We start from the raw sequence: 16,857 nt of genomic DNA on the forward strand, positions 1-16,857 counted from the left end.
TTTGTGAGAAGATTTGTAGCTTGGGTGCTCGTTGTTGTGGTTCTGTTTGCCGAGCTGGGAATTTGTGTTGCAGACGTTTCGTCCCCTGTCTAGGTGACATCCTCAGTGCTTGGGAGCCTCCTGTGAAGCGCTTCTGTGTTCTTTCCTCCAGCATTTATAGTGGTTTGACCACGAAACGTCTGCAACACAAATTCCCAGCTCGGCGAACAGAACCACAACAGTAGAGACAACCCTGGAAATTATAGACCAGTGAGGCTTACTTTGGTTGTGGGTAAAATGTTGTAAAGGATTCTAAAAGATAGGATTTATAATAATCTAGAAAGGAATAATTTGATTAGGGATAGTCAACACTGTTTTGTGAAGGGTAGGTCGTGCCTCACAAATCTTATTGAGGCCTTTGAGAAGGTGAACAAACAGGTTGATGAAGGTAAAGTGGTTGATGTAATGTATATGGATTTCAGTAAGGCTTCTGATAAGGTTCCCCATGGTAAGCTATTGCACGAAATACAGAGGCATGGGATTGAGGGTGATTTAGTGGTTTGGATCAGAAATTGGCAAGCTGAAAGAAGACAGAGGGTGGTGTTGATGGGAAATGTTCATCTTGGAGTTCAGTTACTAGTGATGTACCGCAAGGATCTGTTTTGGGGCCACAGCTGTTTGTCATTTTTATAAATGACCTGGATGTGGGCATAGAGGGACGGGTTAGTAAATTTGCAGACACTAAAGTCATTGGAGTTGTGGACAGTGTGGAAGGATATTGCAGTTTACAGAGGAACATAGATAAGCTGCAGAGCTGGGCTTAGAGTTAGCAAATTGAGGTTAATGTGGGAAAGTGTGAGGCAGTTCACTTTAGAAGGAGTAACAGGAATGCAGAATACTGGGTTATTAGTAAGATTCTTGTTAGTGCGAAAGAGCAAAGAGATCACAGTGTCCATGTGCATAGATGGCAGTAAGCTCCCATTCAGGCTGATAGGATTGTTAAGAAGGCGTACAGTGTTTAGCTTTTATTGATAGAGGTACTGAGTTTCGGAGCAATGAGGTCATGTTGCAGCTGTACAAAACTCTGTGCAGCCGAACTTGGAGCATTGTGTACAGTTCTGGTCACTGCATTATAGAAAGGATGTGGAAGCATTGTAAAGGGTTCAGAGGAGATTTACTAGGATGTTGCCTGGTATGGAGGAAAGGTCGTATGAGGAAAGGCTGATGGATTTGAGGCTGTATTCATTAGAGAGAAGACGGTTAAGAGGTGACTTAATAGAGACATACAAGATGATCAGATGATTAGATAGAGTGGATAGTGAGAGCTTTTTTCTCAGCTGGTGATGGCTAGCACGAGGGGACATAGCTTTAACCTGAGGGGTGATAGATATAGGACAGATATCAGTGGTAGATTCTTTACTCAGAGAGTAGTATAGGCGTGGAATGCCTTGCCTGCAACAGTAGTAGACTCACCAACTTTAAGGGCAGTTAAATGGTCATTGGATAAATATATGGAGGATAATGGAATAGTGTAGGATAGATGGGCTTCAGGTTGGTTTCACAGGTCTGCGCAACATTGAGGGCCGAAGGGCCTATACTGTGCTGTATTGTTCCATGTTCTATGTTCTTTGGCAGTTGCAGGGGAAGGTGCCATGGGGCTGTGAGGAAAAGGGAGTGAAGGAGGGTATCACGGATGAACGGTCTTTGTGGAAGGCTGATGGGGACGGGAAGAGAATATGAGTCTAGAGATGGCACCTCACTGGAGATGGTGGCAATGGTGGCTAATAATCCTCTGGATGTGGATGTTGGTGGGTTGATAGGTGAGGATAAGGGGATCCGAATGCCATTATGAGAGGTAAGGGAGTGAGGGCTGAAGTGCAGGAGATGAAACTTTACTTGGTCTGACTCCAGTCCCATAGCAATGTGGTTGACTCTTAATAGCTGGGTAAGTTAGGAAAGGGCAATAAATGGTGGTCACCTAGCCAGTGAGGGTAAAACAAAACAGATCACACAGCAATGTGGACATTTTATTGACCTTGAGGTCAATTCAATGGCAAGGAGGCAGCTGCCAATTTGAGGTTGGCAAATCACAATCCATGGAAGAATGTAATGTTCAAGAGTCAGCGCACAGCCAACAGAAACAGTCTCCCACCATCATTAACGTGTTGGCAGCAGCTCTACATTCAAGTGACAGCAGTCAGGCTGCTGCAGCTATCCTAATTTTGGGAACACTCATAATTCACGCATACATTATAAACTGCATGTTTCACAGAAATGAGAAATAGACGAGTATTTATATATAGAACAGCAGATTCCTTACTAAAGCCCAGGATTAATGCCAAGTCCACACTACAAGCGTGCTCTCTCTCTCTCTCTTTCTCTCTCTCACTCACTCTCTCACTCTCCCTCCATAATGCTTCTCTGTGACTCTTTCTTTTACATGTCTATCACTCTCTCTCATTAATAATCTTGGGCTCCTTCAGTATCTGTCCCTCTGGCTCTGTCACCTCTGTAGACAGGACCTATTGGCACCTCAGTGCCAGGCTGTTTTTTTTTTTATTCATTTGTGGGACTTGAGTGTCGCTGGCTGAGCCAGTATTGATTGCCCATCCCTAGTTGCCCTTGAGAAGGTGGTGGTGAGCTGCCTTCTTGAATCGCTACAGTCCACTTGCTGTGGGTTAACCCACAATGCCGATAGGGAGGGAATTCCAGGACTTTGACCCAATGACTGTGAAGCCCCATTCCCCTTTGTGGCCAATTCCTTTGGAGGATGTTAGTGGCATCTTGAAGTTACCCAGCCCTTTTGTTATTGTAATTTATTTCGAAGTTCACTTCCATTCTTTCCTGGAAGAATTGACATTTTGCAGGTACTCCGTTCCTCATAGGCACCAACCATCCTTCAGCGCATTTCCTCAGGTGCTGACAGCTTGTGCTATTTGACTATGTAGCGCTTCACCAAAGCCTGATTTGGGATCCATTCGGCATATGTGCGGGAACATAGGAGGTATGGTTAGTAAGTTTGCAGATGACACCAAAATTGGAGGTGTAGTGGACATCGAAGAAGGTTATCTTAGATTACAATGGGACCATGATCAGATGGGCCAATGGGCTGAGGAGTGGCAGATAGAGTTTAATTTAGATAAATGTGAGGTGCTGCATTTTGGTACGGCAAATCGGGGCAGGACTTATACAGTTAATAGTAGAGCTCTGAAGAGTATTGCCAAACATGGAGACCTAGGGGTGTAGGTTCATGGTTCCTTGAAAGTGGAGTTGCAGTTAGACAGGGTGGTGAAGAAAGCCTTTGGTATGCTCACCTTCATTGGTCAGAATATTGAGTATAGGAATTGGGATGTCATGTTGAAGCTGTACAGACATTGGTGAGGCCACTTTGACAATACTGCGTACAATTCTGGTCACCATTCTATAGGAAGGATGTTGTTAAACTTGAGAGGGTGCAGAAAAGATTTACAAGGATGTTGCCAGGACTGGAGGGTTTGAACTACCATGAGAGGCTGAATAGTATGGGGCTGTTTTCCCTGGAGCAATGGAAGCTGAGGAGTGATCTTATAGAGGTTTATAAAATCAAGAGGGGCATAGTTGGGGTAAATAGCCAAGGTTTTTTTCCAAAGGTAGGAGAGTTCAAAACTCGAGAGCATAGGTTTAAAGTGAAAGAGGAAAGATTTAAAAAGGACCTGAGGGGTAACGTTTTCACGCAGAGAGTGGTGCGTGTATGGAATGAGCTGCCAGAGGAAGTGGTGGAGGCTGGTATAATTATAACATTTGAAAAGCATCTGGATGGGCCCATGAATAGGAAGGGTTTAGAGGGATATGGGCCAAGTGCTGGCAAGTGGGACTAGATTGGGTTGGGATATCTGGTCAGCATGGACGAGTCAGACCAAAGGGTCTGTTTCCATGCTGTATGACCCCAGTAGGAGTAGCGACATGCTGACCAGGAGGAGGAACACTGACTGATTTTCACAGGCTCAGGGATGTTGAGGCCAATAGCACTGCCTCCTGGCTCCTCCTCCTTCCTGTTTCAAACTGAAGTCACAGAATGTACCAATGAGAGTCAAACATGGAACCATCACAGCTTCTTTGGTTCTGCAAAATTCATTGATCAAATTGGGAAGCATTGTGTTTCCTCTTCTTATCCTAAACCACACCCTTCCATCTTTCTCTCTCTCTGTCTCTCTCTGTCTCTCTCTCTGTCTCTCTCTCTTCCTGTGAGGCACACCATTACCTAGGTTACGACATCTAGATTAGATTACATTACAGTGTGGAAACAGGCCCTTCGGCCCAACGAGTCCACACCGGCCCGCCGAAGTGCAACCCACCCATACCCCTACATTTACCCCTTACCTAACAGTATGGACAATTGAGCATGGCCAATTCACCTGCACTGCACATCTTTGGACTGTGGGAGGAAACCGGAGCACCCGGAGGAAACCCACGCAGACACGGGGAGAACGTGCAAACTCCACACAGTCAGTCGCCTGAGGCGGGAATTGAACCCGGGTCTCCAGCGCTGTGAAGCAGCAGTGCTAACCGCTGTGCCACCGTGCCGCCCATTTGAAGAGCATTTCCAAGAGATTTGATTTTTAAAGATATAAAGATGGTTTCTGAAGTTACTATCAGTGGCAGTGAGTTACCAATCCCCACTATCCTCTGGATGAAAATAATTATTCCTCAAGTTTTCTCTGAACCTTCCACCATGTGGATTCAGCCTCTGCCCCCTGATTATTTACCACTTGGCAAAGGAATTAAGTACTTCCAAACCACCCTAAATGGGTTCCTCATAATCTGAGACATCTCAAATTAAATTTTCCTTCTGTTTGAAAGAAAAGCCACAGCCTTTCCCATTATTAAATGATTTTATTCCTAATAGTGCCTCTGTATTCTCTCTACAGGGATCACAATCTTCCCGTAAGGCAATGATTAGAACCACAGTATGGCTCAGCATGTGCTAGCACTCCCATAAAGTAACCTGGGCGTTTTTATGCTTTAAAACAACTATATAAATGCAACAGTGAATCCAGGTACAGGAGGTAGTTGTCTGAGGGAGTTATTTATCGCCCCCACAGACTAAATGGAATCTTATTTTAAAAGACAACGCTGGTCCTTTGCTGCCTCTGAGTGGCAGTAGATGTGAACAGCAGATGGGAGCAAAAACTAAATTGCAGGAGAAACTCAGCAGGTCTGGCAGATCTGTGGAGAGAGAAACAGAGTTAACATTATGAGTCCAGTGACCCTTCTTCAGGGCTGGCAGTAACTAGGAAAAGGTGGCATGTATGCTGATGAGTGGGGGATGTGGAAGGAGGGTGGGGTTAAGTGGAGACAGAGCCCAGAGAAAGAGAGATAGGACAAGTAAGTTAGGCAGAAAAGAGGTGGTTTATAGTGAACTAGAGAAGAAGGAAAATTGCTAATGGGGACAATGACCAGGTGAAAAAGAGCTGGCTGTGCTCAAAGCAGCCTATGTGATGACTAGGCCAGGGGTGTGTGGGTGGGTAAAGGACATGGAGACAGGCCTTAAAATGATTGAACTCGATACTGAGTCCTGAAGGCTGCAGATTGGTGTACAGATAGTTCTTCTGTAACGTGATCGTTGTATTCTTGTGCAACCCCGCGTTATAGAAACATCGCGCTTTAGAAACAATGCTTAAAGTGTTGACGATGTAATCGTGTTACAGCCAACACAAAGTTAGCACTTTTGAAAGTGACCCCAATTCGTCGATAGTAAATTTGAGTTAACGAAACACACGTTATCGCAGAACGGCCTGCAGTCTGAAACAGCGATGGAAACAGAGAGAGAGATGATCAGTCTCTAAGCACTTGCCATGGAATTTGAATTCAATAAAAATATCTGGAATTAATAGCCTAATGATGACCATGAAACTTATGCCAATTGTCAGAAAAGCCCATCTGATTCACTAATGTCCTTTAGGGAAGGAAACAGCCATCCTTACCTGATATGGCCTACATGTGACTTCAGACCCACATCAATGGGGTTGACTCCTAACTACCCACTGGGCAATTAGGGATGGGTAATCAATGTTGCCTCAACACCCTAATTCCGTGAATGGATAATAAAAAGAGTCAGAGTCAGAAAAAAAATTGCTTTATCTTTTGGATATCAATGAAATTATAAAATTGTGAGATATAAAGTTATACATGCTTGGCTTTGACTTTTAAATCTGCACCTTTACTATAATCATGTCATGACATAGATGATTGCATTTAGCACTGTGGAAGGAAACCATAATTGGGTTTTAAAGATTTATTCAGTGTCATTGACCATAGCACCAGTGGACGCTGTCTGACCTATGATATTAGAAGTCCACAGGTTTTTAAGTATATCCCCAACATGGGCACAATTTTGCTGACACTCCAGTGCAGTACCAAGGGAATGCTGCACTGTCAGAGGTGTTGTCCCTCACATAAGACACTTGAGTTGTCTCAAATGGATGGAGAAGTTCCCCAATCACAATTCTGTGGAAGAACCAGAGAGCTGTCACTGGTTTCCTGGTCAACAATCAATCTTTGATGAACATCACACACAAAAAAAGTCTGGTCATGCTCGTTGTTTGTGGGAACCTGCTGCCTGCGGTTTGGCTGTGAATCTGCACTACACACTGACTGTGGCCCAGCCAGCACAGAGTCAGTCCTCACCTGAGGAGATTCTAATCCCGTAGTTATAAATTTTTTTTAACATACAAATGGTTTTACATCATTAACACATTTAGCGTCACATTTGCTGAATAATAAACTTTTCTCATAGTTGTATTTTGTTTCCCCTAAACTGAGAAGATTCCAAACCTCTTGGTTATATTTTTTTTCTTTATTTCCCCCACACTTATATTTTCCCCAGCACCCATGATGTGTATGTGCGGGTGTGAGACACAGTGAAAGACAACAGGTGTATAAATCTTTCTTCATTTTCCACCACCAGGAAGAAAGGAAACACCCGAGTGGCCAGTGACAAGCAGTGCCCTTCACATCAAAGGGCAATGCTGCGAGATCAAACAGTGAAGGGGCGTGCAGGGACAACAGTGTCTCTATTTCAAAAATACTTCATTGGGTGTCCTGAGTACTGGATGGGTACTATATAAATGCAAGTCATCTATTTCTGGTTGAGTCAATTGGCCTCAGTCCTTCCAAACCTAGGGTCAGATAAATAGCTAAGCTTCCTGCACCTGCTCACTGTCTCAAGTTGATAGCATTTAGTGTTGCCCATCGCTCTCCCGGATTAATGCCAGGGAACAGAATGATTACAGCTTGTAATGTTACTGCAATCGATTTCTTTATTTACCACTCAGTCAGTTTAACACTGTAGCATCAAGTTGCATCAGGTTACAAACAAAGCTGCCTCAGACTCACTGCTGAGACTTAGGTATGGCCCATACTGGTGAGGGAGAGCTGGCCGTGCTCAGCTGGGTCTGCCTCCCTCTCTGAGCTCACACTCCTGCTTCTGTGATGGTTGTTCCTGGGTTACACTGCCCATGTCTCTTCACAACATTATTTTTAATTGTTTCTTTTCTTGAAAGCTCCAGGAAGTTCAATTCCCGCCCAGGACACTTGTGACTCCAAGATCATCCACTCAATGGTCAGATAGACAAGATGCATTTGTTTCATTCATTGACACCCCCCTCCCCCCCCACCCACTCACCCAAACACACACACACACACACACTCAACCCCCAGCTTCTGTCTTGTATTTGGTAGCTGTGATAACCATGAAGATTGAGCAGTTTTTTTTAAAGGAGCGCTTATCACCAGATTCCTGAATGACCCTGGATCTAATTTTAAGATTACATCCTGTTATTCTACCTTTAACCCCACAACAGGGAACAGTTCCTCACTGTCAAAACTAGTGAAAATGTACCACATTGTGAACAAAGTCAGAAGGCACACAACACCATGTTATAGTCCAACAGGTTTTATTTGAAATCACAAGCTTTCGGAGCAGGCAATTTCAAATAAACCTGTTAGACTATAAAGTGGTGTGGTGTGGTTTCTGACCTTGCCAACCCTTGTCCAACACCGGCATTTCCACGCCATGCTTAACATTTTAAAACTCTCAGTCAGATTGACCTACCCTTCTCTTATCCTGGGGGTGTTCAGGAGTGCAGAGAGTGGGACATGAGGAGAAATAACCTGACCCTGTTGTAGATTTTATATTGTAGACATAGCTTCTATGTGCATGACAATTTTATTTAAGATATCTTAAAATATCTCTGCAGTCACAAACTGTTTGCACTCATGTTTACAGCTCAGGGGTTCAGCTCCTTCTACAGTCTGTTCACTTGTCTCAGAGAGCACACCCAGGCTTAACCAATTGAATTCTGTCAGCATCAATTGCAATTAGACTCACATAATCAAACACAAAGCGATTGAACATGGACTTTATTCATTGTCTAAGTTTGCCTGTGACAATGCACACTCACTGAGAAAGCTCAAGGGTGACTGGCAATCAAAACTGAGCAATGCTGGCGGAGAAAAACACAATGAATGTTTCTGCTGGACAACCTTTCATCAGAATTCGAACAATGTGAATGATACAAATTTACATCATCGAGTCACAGAGTCATACAGCACAGAAACAGACCCTTCGTCCAACCAGTCCACGCCAAACATTATCCCAAACTAAACTAGTCCCACCTGCCTGCTCCTGGCCCATATCTATCCAAACCTGTCAAATTCATGTACTTATCCAAATGCCTTTTAAACGTTGCAACTCTACCATATCCACTGGTTCCTCAGGACTCCAACGTGAATTACCCTCTGTGTAAAACGTTTGCCCCCTCATGTCTTTTTTAAATCTCTACCCTCTCACCTTAAAAATGTACCCCTTAGTCTTGAAAACCCTAATCCTAGGGAAAAGACAACCGCCATCAACCCTTTCTATACCCACATTATTTTATAAACATCCATAAGGTTGCCTCTCTACCTCCTACACTCCAGTGAAAAAAGTCCCAGCCTTTCTTTATGACTCAAACTTTCCATACCTGGCAACATCCTGGTAAATCTCTTCTGAACCCTCTCCAACTTGACAATATCCTTCCTATAACAGGGGCGACCACAACTGGACACAGTATTCCAGAAGAGGCCTCACCAATGCCCTGTACAACCTCAACATGACTTCCCGATTCCTACAGGCAGTTCTGCTAAAATGCAAATTAGCTGTAATGTGATTGGGTGAATAGGGAATGCTTTTTCTAAAACACAATCACCTGATGAAGGAGCGTCGCTCCGAAAGCTAGTGTGCTTCCAATTAAACCTGTTGGACTATAACCTGGTGTTGTGTGATTTTTAACTTTGTACACCCCAGTCCAACACCGGCATCTCCGAATCATGAGCTTTAAAGTGTGTGTTAGCTATAATGTAATTATGTTGCCAGAACTTTAAGTGTGTTGTATTGTGCGATTTTTGTATAGCATGGAGCTGCACAAGAACACAACTATCAAGTAATAGCGGGACTACCTTTATACTCAGAGAACCGAGCAATGAAGGCAAGTGTACCAAATGACTCTTTAACCTATATGTGACGCAAATTTTGAAGAATTATATACCTGAACCCCTAGGTCACGTGAGAGAAAGAGCAGAGTATTCTTGAAGTGGGCGGTGCTGAAAGAGAAAAGGCAGCAAGTTCAATATTAAAACAAAGGCCAAAGAAATCTCTTTCTCACTCAAAGATGCAGAGCATATCCAGCATTTTCTGATTTTAGTTTTGCTCACCATCATCCACAGCTTCTTATCACAGTTCTCAAAGTTGTCCTTGACAAACAATAATCACCTTCAGAAGATGTGGAGAAAACTGTATGAATATGAACAATTTTATCTCAAAGTTACAATCTGAGTTCCTATTATAAACTCAGTTGATTTTCCCCCAGCCACTCACTGCCCCCTTTCTCAAGTCTGTTCTGTATCTTCAGGATTAATTCATTGTTCACTTCACCATCAATCCATTTGTGACTCACTTTAATGTCGTCAAACCCTATCCAGGGTCTGAACTAACCTAAAAGCCTGGAGTGATTGCATTATAGAGTGCTTCAATCTCCTTATTGAATCACATTTTGTTACTTGTACACTTCCATCTGTGTTTTACATTAACCGCCTCGCTCAATAATAGAATTAGTTGGATTCCCTGCAGATCGTATGAGTCTACATACACTCTCTCTCCTTATCCACACTGTTTGCAACTGAAGTCAACATTATGAACTTACATATGGTCATTCAATAATAACATGGCTGATTGCAATCTCAATTCTACACTGCACCCTTCGATAACAACTCCATTGTTAGTCAAGAATCTATCTACCTCTGCCTCAAAATTATTCAATGAAAGAAGTTTATAAAATAATGAGGGGTATAGACAGAGTTAATGGTCGTTGCCTTTTCCCGAGGGTGGGGGATTTCAAGACTAGGGGGCACATTTTTAAGGTGAAAGGCGAGAGATTAAAAAAGGGATGAGGGGTAATTTTTTTACACAGAGGGTGGTTCGCGTGTGGAAAGAACTTTCTGATCCCTGGAGCATCGGAGGCTCAGGGGTGACCTTATAGAGGTTTACAAAATTATGAGGGGTATGGATAGGATAAATAGACAAAATCTTTTCCCTGGGGTCGGGGAGTCCAGAACTAGAGGGCATAGGTTTAGGGTGAGAGGGGAAAGATATAAAAGAGACCTAAGGGGCAACTTTTTCATGCAGAGGGTGGTACGTGTATGGAATGAGCTGCCAGAGGAAGTGGTGGAGGTTGATACAATTGCAACATTTAAGAGGCATTTGGATGGGGATATGAATAGGAAGGGTTTGGAGTGATATGGGCTGGGTGCTGGCAGATGGGACTAGATTGGGTTGGGATATCTGGTCGGCATGGACGGGTTGGACCAAAGGGTCTGTTTCCATGCTGTACATCTCTATGACTCTATTTGAATAAGTACATGAATAGGAAATGTTTGGAGGGATATGGGTCAGGAGGAGGCAGGTGAGACTAGCTTAGTTTGGAATTACGGGTGGCATGGATTGGTTGGACCGAAGGGTCTGTTTCGGTGCTGTAAGACTCTATGACTCCGTCTCCACCATACCCTGGAAAAGATTTCCAAAGACTCATCGCCTCCAGAAAAAACATCTCTCCTCAACTCCATCATAAAATGGGAGACAACTTATTTTAAGCAGTGTCTTCTATTGGCCCATCGATCACAGTCTTGGATCAACTTTAATTTTTGTTCCCTTTCTGGTTAAAATCACGCCAAAAGAAAGAAAGAAATCTTCCACCTTCCACATCCTCGGGTCACCCCAAAATTGTTTTGCTTTTTGGCCACAGAAATACTTTTCAAAGTGTGGTCATTATTGTGGTGGAGGAAAGACAGCAGCAAATTAGCACACAACAAGTTCCCAGAAATATCCATGGGATGAATGACCTGAGAATCGTTTTTTTTAGATTAGATTACATTAGATTACATTACAGTGTGGAAACAGGCCCTTCGGCCCAACAAGTCCACACCGACCCGCTGAAGCGCAACCCACCCATACCCCTACATTTACCCCTTACCTAACACTATGGGCAATTTAGCATGGCCAATTCACCTGACCTGCACATCTTTGGACGGTGGGAGGAAACCGGAGCACCCGGAGGAAACCCACGTAGACACGGGGAGAACGTGCAAACTCCACACAGTCAGTCGCCTGAGGCGGGAATTGAACCCGGGTCTCAGGCGCTGTGAGGCAGCAGTGCTAACCACTGTGCCACCGTGCCGCCCACAATGATATTACAGTAATATTATGTCGGAGGTACCAGACATCATAATAGCCCTCACTTTGAGTACCATGGAATTATTTCACATCAGTCTGAGATGGAGGTGGAATTTCAGGAGAGACAATGTAGCATCGCCTCAGAGCTGCAATTGTAAAAATCCTCCATTGCGGGAGCAGGCCTTTGGGCCCATCGAGTCCGTTTCAACCATCTGTAGTGCATCCCACTCAGAACCCACCCCCCTAATCGATAACCCTGCATTCCCCATGACAAATCCATCTGCACATGCAGGACATTATGGGGTAATTGAACAAGACCAATCCACCCTTTGGATTGTGGGAGGAAACCAGAGCACCCAAAGGAAACCCACCAGACACAGGGAGAATGCAAACTCCATACAGACAGTCACCCGAGGCTGGAATTGAACTGAGGTCCCTGGTACTGAGAGGTGGCAGTGCTAACCAATGAGCCACCATGCCGTCCATTATGACCCACTTAGGTTTTGGTCATTATGATGTTGCTCTTTGTAAGAACTGTAAGAAATTGGCAGTGTGACTGCACTTGGAAAGTATTTCACTTGTAAACTGCTTAGTGACATTGAGAGGTCGTGAATAGTGCTTTATAAATGCAAGCATTTCCTTTTAGTCTTATTCTGAAGCCAAATATTGGGTCCTTAATTCTGCCTCAGTTAATCCAACAATGTATTAATGGTGGTGGTCCATTTACCCTCTCTGAAACGAAGGATGAGCAGCGACATGGGACAGAATGTTTTAAGTCTTTGTTTTAATCTAAAAGGTCAATGGCAAGGAGATTTTAACAGTTGCCCAGGATGGAGTGACAGAGGTATTCCAGCATGAAGGAGACAAGGTCGTTTATTCTCATGCTCCCAAGAAATGTATTCACCAGCCACACCTTAAGGATAGAGGCTGGTACACAGACCGATCTGAAGGACAGCAACACAAATGTAAAGTACCCAGTCTTTAATTCCAATGGGATCCCAGACAAGTCTGTACTGCACACAGACACAACCCTGTGGGTACTGGTAACACAAAAATAGCAATGAAATTGCTAAAAACAATCAGGGGTTTCAGGGTAACAATCAACACAGAGAGGTTGAGTTAAAATTATTTTAATTTGATTCGACTTGTTTTGATTTATTGTTGTCACATGTACCGAGGTACAGTGAAAAGTTTTGTTTTGTGTGCAGTACAACCAGATCATGCCATACAAAGGGTAATAGAACAGAGCGAGGAATACAATGTTACAGCTGCAAAGAAGGTGCACAATACGGTCAACATTCTACTTGATATTTGAGAAGTCCATTCAGAAGTCTAACAACAGTGGGGAAGAAGCTGTTCTTGAACCTGTTGGTCAGTAATATTCAGGTCTGGGTGCTTGTAAAATCTCTCCAGTAGATTTAAGAGAAAGCATTGTTAGTAATTTTAACGGACTTAGAATTGAGGTTTGAAAGTGCAGAATAATTGTAGAGAGCTTGCAGAAAGTCGCCCTGTGTCGCGGCCATCTTGAAGCCACGATCCATTAATTCCCTTATAAGAAAGGGAATTCCCTTATAATTCCTTTATAAGATACTGCAGAAACATGAAAAGCTTGAGAGCTTTGTGAATTGACAATTAGAAATTGAACACAGCTGGGATTGTCCTAGAGCCATAGGTAGAATGGGGAGCAAGCTCACAGATGAGGGTACTGAGGTAGTGTATGACACATCCATGATTATAGGAGCTCCTTTATGTTAATAAACCACCACCAAGTCACTCATGTCACCAATGGGGGGAGGTGACGGCCCAGTGGTATTATCACTGGCCTGTCAATCCAAAGACCCAGGTAATGTGTTGGGGACTTGGGTGCGAATCCTGCTGAGGAAGATGGTGGAATTTGAATTCAATACAAAATAGTCTGGAATTGAGAGTCTAACGATGACCATGAATCTATTGCTGATTGTCTGGAAAACCCCATCCAGTTCACCAATAGCCTTCAGGGAGGTTTTGGGGAGGGTGATGTTGAGTGTTGACTTGTCAGAGCCATGGAGGTGACATCCAGCATTGGGTCAAAAATGAGATGCCAATGTGTACCTCACTGATGTAATGGTGCCACAGAGTCAAGATGACATGCCATCCTGTAGCAGGATCACTCCAGGTTGTGCTGATGGGCTGGTACTTTGGAGGTTCTCTCCTGTTTCCCCCTGGACAATATCCACCTTGCCTAGTCGAACTGCCGGAAGATGATCACTGCAAACAGATGGCCGTCATGATTGGGAGATGCCGGTGTTGGACTGGGGTGGACAAAGTTAAAAATCACACAACACCAGGTTATAGTCCAACAGGTTTATTTGGAAGCACTAGCTTTCAGAGCGCCACTCCTTTATCAGGTGGTTGTCCTGTTGAAGAAGCAGTGCTCCAAAAGCTAGTGCTTCCAATTAAACCTGTTGGACTATAACCTGTGCTGTGTGATTTTTTCTTAACTGCAAACAGAGATCTCCTCACTGCTCCTCAGTTTAGTCCCAATCTATTCTGCGGTGAGTGGGACATATGCATCGCAGTTTGATGTTTTGAGATCCAAGGAGATCTCTCTGTGGGATGTCTTCACCTGTCAACAAGGTGCCTAGGGTCAGTAGGGTTAGAGTTAGAGCTATCGTGGTCAAAGTACTATTTTTTCTGCCTCCACCCAACAGATCCATGTGTGCACATAAAACAGTTCAACTCAAGGATGCCTTTCTCCCCTCAACAGTACCAGCGGCATTTAGATTTTCTTTATTCATTCACAGGATGCAGGTATCGCTGGCTGGACCAGTGTTTAATGTCCATCCCTAATTGCAGTTCCAGAGACAACCACATTGCTGTGGGTCTGGAGTCACATGTGGACCAGACTGGGTTAGGACGGCAGACATTCTTCTCTAAAGTGATCCAGATGTGTTTTTCCCTGACAATGGCTGCATGGTCATCGATATTTATTGGATTCAAATTCCACCGTCTGCCGTGGCAGGATTTGAACCCAGGTCCCCTTCGCCATTACCTGGGTCTCTCAATGAATAATCGAGTGAGGACAGCACTTGACCATCGCCTCCCTCACATGGAATAAAATTGGTGTTTCGCGGAAGTGATATCAGACAGTCATTTGATGGCGATAAACATTAGGATGTACAGGTGAGCAAAAAAACTTGGTCAAAGGTATTAGAGATTTTGTAACAATGGTGAAGAAAGAAGGTGATGAGCTGTGTTGTTATTTATCCTCAATCAGATGTTATTTCCTACAAAGACTACTCCCTGATCATCGCTGCTGCACTCGTGAATGCCCTCCCTGACACCCCACACAGAGCGGAAACTGAAAGCAACCCAATGTCCAAGGTAATTCACAACCCTAGATCATAGCCGTCAAAGGGTTTCCGGACCTTCAGGGGGAGCTGGTAGATGTAAGCCTAATGCTCAGAGCTAAAACAAGTTAAACCTAACACTTAAATTCCTGAGGACAGAGACACCAGGAAGGGAGTTGGGGAAACTTTATGGTAAAGCTGAAAAACAGACACATTTCATCTCACCTTCATCAGAACACAATCACAAGAGTACCAAATCTCAAAGGGCACAACAACTTATACTGCATGAGGAAAGGGAGCTGATTGGTTGACAAATTGATTTTGTTTGGTAGATACATTGGCATGGAGGATGCATTTGAGAACAGTTAACTCTCTGACAATTAATGTGAAGGGCAAGGCTGGTAGAAGTAGAGAATACTGGATGACTACAGGTAATGAGGTTCTGATCAAGAGAAAGGAGGCATATATCAGTATAGGCAGCTGAAATCAAGTGAACCCCTTGAGGAGTATGGGGATATAGGAGTACACTTAAGAAGGAAATCAGTAGAGCAAAAAGGGGACATGAGATAGCTTTGGTAGATAGGGTAAAGGAGAATCCAAAGCGATTCTACAAATGTATTAAGGGTAAAAGAGTAACACGGGAGAGAATAGTGCCCTTTAAAGATCATCAAGGTTGGCTGGGTCTTTTTTCCCTGGAGCGTAGGAGGCTGAGGGGTGGTCTTATAGAGCTTTATAAAATCATGGATAGGGTGATTTGCTTCTTCATCAGGTGGTTGTGGTTCTCCACAACTACCTGATGAAGAGCAGCACTCCAAAAGCTAGTGCTTCCAAATAAACCTGTTGGACTATAACCTGGTGTTGTGTGATTTTTTTAACTATGGATAAGGTGAATAGCCAATGTTTTTGCCCAGGCTGGGGGAATTCAAATCTAGAGGGCACAGGTTTAAGGTGAGAGGCAAAAGGTTTTAAAAGGGACCTGAGGAGCAATCTTTTCACTCAGAGAGCGGTATGTGCATGGAACGAGCGAACTGAGGAAGTGGTAGAGGCAGGTACAATTACAACATTTAAAAGGCATTTGGGCAGGTACTTGGACAGGACAGGTTTAGAGGGATATGGACCAAGCGTAGGTGAATGAGACTAGTTCAGTTAAGGAAACTGGTCAGCATGGGTGAATCGGGCTGAAGAGCCTGTTTTCAATCTATACGATTCTATGACTCTGAAGCTTTTGTTTAAATTCAGACCAGGCAGGTCAACTCTGATAGGTTGGGGAGCTGCCTTAGGGAATGCACCAACTATCCAGTAATCTTTCCATTAGATGAAAAAAGTGGAATGCAGGGGTCTGCTCTCACAGTTTGTGAAGGACAGATCCTGGTGTACGTATTTATATAGCTTCTAGCAAGGGTAAGTGTGCCATATTGTGCACCCTACTCAAAATTCTTTCCAGGTTGTTGGAATAATTCTCAGCACAAAGAGGACTGTTCAATAAGGGAGATGAGGAAACATTTTTTTCACAGAAGAGGAAACATGTTTCATCTCGTACCCATCAGGACACAACCACAATTCAATTAAATTTCAAAATTTAATGTTGGACACTCCATTCTGAGTTTTGAAGGCACTGACTGGTTGAGTATGATTAATACTCTGTTCGCCTGCTCAGCTCTCTGTCTGTTGCAAATAACTGAATGGTAATTGATACAATCCACCAGTTGTCACGAAGTCCAGCCTATATCCTGGCATTAACACTAAAATTAAGTATTCACATCACTCACTGGTTTAGTAGAAAGTAACTGTTTTTGACTGGAC

This window comes from Chiloscyllium plagiosum, chromosome 26 (assembly GCF_004010195.1).
Source record: "Chiloscyllium plagiosum isolate BGI_BamShark_2017 chromosome 26, ASM401019v2, whole genome shotgun sequence".
Classification (NCBI taxonomy): domain Eukaryota; kingdom Metazoa; phylum Chordata; class Chondrichthyes; order Orectolobiformes; family Hemiscylliidae; genus Chiloscyllium; species Chiloscyllium plagiosum.